We start from the raw sequence: 3,836 nt of genomic DNA, 5'->3' as shown, positions 1-3,836 counted from the left end.
CTTCAAGAGTAAATTGGATGCTTATCTTGCTGGGATCCTATAACCCCAGCTGACTTCCTGCACTTTGGGCAGGGGGCTGGACTCAATGATCTCCCGAGGTCTCTTCCAGCCCTAATGTCTATGAAATCTATGAAATCTATGAAAATAGATGCAGCCATGAGCCATGTGGACTTCAAGGGTTATGTGTAATATGCTGATATCATTTTTTGTAGCAATAATCTGCTTTCCGTTTTCAAACCCTCCAATTCTTATTTTGCAGTCAGCATGTCAAAAGCCATTCATGAGAAACACACTTTCAGCATCATTACTATAAACATTGTTAAACTGGGTGTAAACATTTTATAAGCAACATGTTCACTTTTTTTTAACAGAAACATTATTTCACAGCTGCCTGCTTATTGGGTCACAAGTTAATAATGTATCTGCCTAGGAATGAAATCAGGCTGTTACTGGCTGTCTCATCATGAATTAGGCTACTGTAGATTTTTTTTCATTTCTAGTGGTGGCTGCTGTAAATTCTTTTTCATCATTATTAGTCTTTCTTTTTACCTTTTTATCCTGTATTTTGTATCATCATCAGCCTCTCTCTTTTATGGGAGATTTCATAGAAATCCTGTACCAGGGATGTATCATATATAAGAAACAGTTTTTTCAAAAAGGAGGAGTATTGTTCCTAAATTAACCATATTTCCCACTGGAGTCAATGGGAAATATTATTCCCTATATTCTTAATAACTTTTAAAAGAAAACTGCAGGGAAATGGTCATAGTCCATAGAACCCATAGGCCACTAAGGACTGCATAAGGTACGTGTGTGGAAGGTGCTATATTTTGAGGTTCACAGTCACTTTTTCTTATGCTATATTGAAATGAAGGAAATCACTGCCTCACCTTTTTTTGACTAAGAGACCCAGGTGAAAAGCTAGTTAGATACAGTATCCAAATCCCAGAAAGTTCGTAGTGAGCAGGGTGGTTAATATTTGTATACAGAGATGCTAGAGGAAATGGCACCAAGTAGCAGCATCCGCATAAAGTCATGACGGATTTTCAGTGAGATGACCTTCTTGGTTTTAACTGTCCTGTAGCATGCATCTCCACAGGCTCCTAACTCCATGTCAGTAGTGTCAGATGGTTGCATCTCTATACATCAGAAATGCCCTCTAGCTGTGGTCTGCAACACATCCAGTAATTGTGCTGTGAGGCTACTACAACAGTGTCTGGATAGTTGTTTTTCTTTAGCGTTAATATTTCTTGGCATTAAGATATCACAGAGCATTTTATAAACTATAATTTGAGCCTTGCAACACTATGAAGTAGATCGGTCTTATTATTTTGAGGAAAGTGAAATTCATGTGCATCTCGGGGTATGCTAGGTTTGAACTTGTTACTAAACCTGTGCTTGACAGGGCCTGTATGCCCTCTCACCAAAGATGGGTTGAAATGCCATGCCAGTGCTTGTTCCTGATGCTCTAGTCCTGAGAATTGTAAAGGTCATGGCTGACTGGAAGCTATTTAGTGATCCCGGTAAACTAAACATATCTCCCTTTTTACCTTGTCTCTGATTTGGGAATAGCATAGGCTTTTCTCTCCTCTTTCCCAACAAGAATACTTAATTTACATTTCCCCTAGAACTCCCCCCCCCCCATTCATTCCGGTTCCATTTTCCCCATCTTTCTGCATTCTGCAGCTCTGAATTTTCACCCATGCCCAACCTTGCATAGATGGGGGAGGGAAACCCTTAAATTTGGTCTTTATAGCCAAGTACTCCCAGTCCTAAGATGAGACAGATAAATGTGGTATTGTCTGTAAATGATCCTAGAATAATAGATATACATATAGGACTCTGAGGAATATATTGTTTGTTCGGTTTCAAGATCCAGACAAATGAAGGTGAAATGTTATAAGAGACCCTCAATCTGAGGTAAGGGGGACTCCTTTATGATATGCAAACAAGAACTGATGAAATTGTGTCTGTCCCTATGATGAGCTCATGTGAATGTTGCATAATATCTGTGTCATGTAAATTTGCTGTATTGTGTTATGTATTTGATGCTTTCACCCTAAAATAAAATACCATACTTTGTGAAAAGCTAGGTAGTCACGGATTCACCCAGTCCCGAGAGAAAACCAAGCTGCAGGTGCTGTACTGAGGTCAGCTGCTAGGAATAATCCCAGTGAAGTGCAAAGGAAATACAGCTGTAAAACCTGTCCATAAGGGAGATGGGTGCAGGTACCCACCAGGGAAAAGTGAGGCTTGGAGGACAGAGACCTGAGAAGGGTGCTTGGATTAGGCAATGAGGACCCTTTCATCTAGTTTAACCCTGAATTCTGAAAAGGGAAGACAAACCAAGATATGAAACTGTTTAACATATATTGGAAAAGGAGTCTTGTACCAGATCATAGTGCTTGCAGTATACAGTCAAATAATGTCCTCAATATAATAATGGGTCAGATTCTGAGCTGGCAAAAATGCCACAGATCCTTTAACTGCAATGGACCTTTTTTTACAAAAAGTAAGGATTTGGCCCAATATCTGGGTCAAGTCTTGGTAAGCAGTCAGACTACAAGCTATTAGCAGGAAAACACCACTTACAATTCGTCAGGTTTTGGATCACAGTCTCTCTTCTTCTGTAGCATTTATTATAGATTCAGTATTGCAGGAAATTTATCTTGACTTCAAACAGTGACACTAACATTATAAAAAAGTGCTTTAAGTTTTTTCTTATCTAACAGGAATGTTCCATTTCTGAGTGTTTCTACAGGACTATTTGAGATACTGCAAATATTATAGAGATGCAATTACCTTTGTACCCAATGTTTTTTTGCTTAGCTACCCCCTGACATAGTATATCAGGGCTCTTATGTCCAAACTATTTAAACATCCAGTGTTTGTGGAAAGATAAATATAGCATGCACATAGCTATTATAGTCTACAAGATGTGTTTTGAATACCAATGGGAACAAGGTGTTTCCATAGTTTGATAGTTAGAAGAAATCAAACAGCTCCTAAATGGGGAAAATGGTCTATTCTGTTGAAGAAAGATCTAAGGGCTAATTTTTGTTTCACTACAAAAAGAGTTCATGATAATGAGGCTGACCTTTGCCAGTTGTTCATCTCTCTGTTTTACTTGGAAGGAATTCTAACTAGCTGTATGACTAAGGTAATTTCTGTGTCACCTTTTTTTGGTCTTCTGTTCCATGCTGAAATTGAAATAGAGCTGTTTTGTTTTAACAGTTGCAATCTGAAAATGAATACATTGTTAAAGACAACAAAGGGTTACCTTTTACTTTAAGAAATCAAATGCTTATTTTCTGGATGCATGGGAGTGGGAAGGTGAGGAAAACAAAAAGAATATTTGTATGGCGCTGATTGTAGCACCAGATTGTGAAACATTTCCTCACACTGAGTAGTGGCTTATTTGTCAGTTGTCACATACTACAGTGTGGATAACGGTGTCACAGTCTACCCCATAGTCTGATTCAAAATGTTTACAAGTCAGCAAGAGGCAGATTTTAAAGTTTACATGAGTGGAGGTTTTCAGTATCTCCTCAGAGGGGGGCAATAGATCCTGCCATTATTCTGACAGCAGAACTCAAGGCAGCCTGTCCATTGGCAATACTAGACATATCTATGGCATTGTATGAATGATAAAAAGTGGTGATCACTGCAGGACTGGGACCAACCTGGTGGCCTTTTACGATAAGATCACCAGATCATTAGACGCAGGGGTAGCAGTGGATATAATCTTCCTGGACTTCCGGAAGGCTTTTGACACTGTCCCTCACCCCGTTCTCATTAAGAAACTGGGGGGCTGTGGTGTAGACACCCACACAGTC

The sequence above is a fragment of the Crocodylus porosus genome, unplaced genomic scaffold (assembly GCF_001723895.1).
Source record: "Crocodylus porosus isolate Cpor-Errol unplaced genomic scaffold, CroPor_comp1, whole genome shotgun sequence".
In the NCBI taxonomy this organism is placed as follows: domain Eukaryota; kingdom Metazoa; phylum Chordata; order Crocodylia; family Crocodylidae; genus Crocodylus; species Crocodylus porosus.
Note: the sequence above shows the minus strand (reverse complement) of the source record.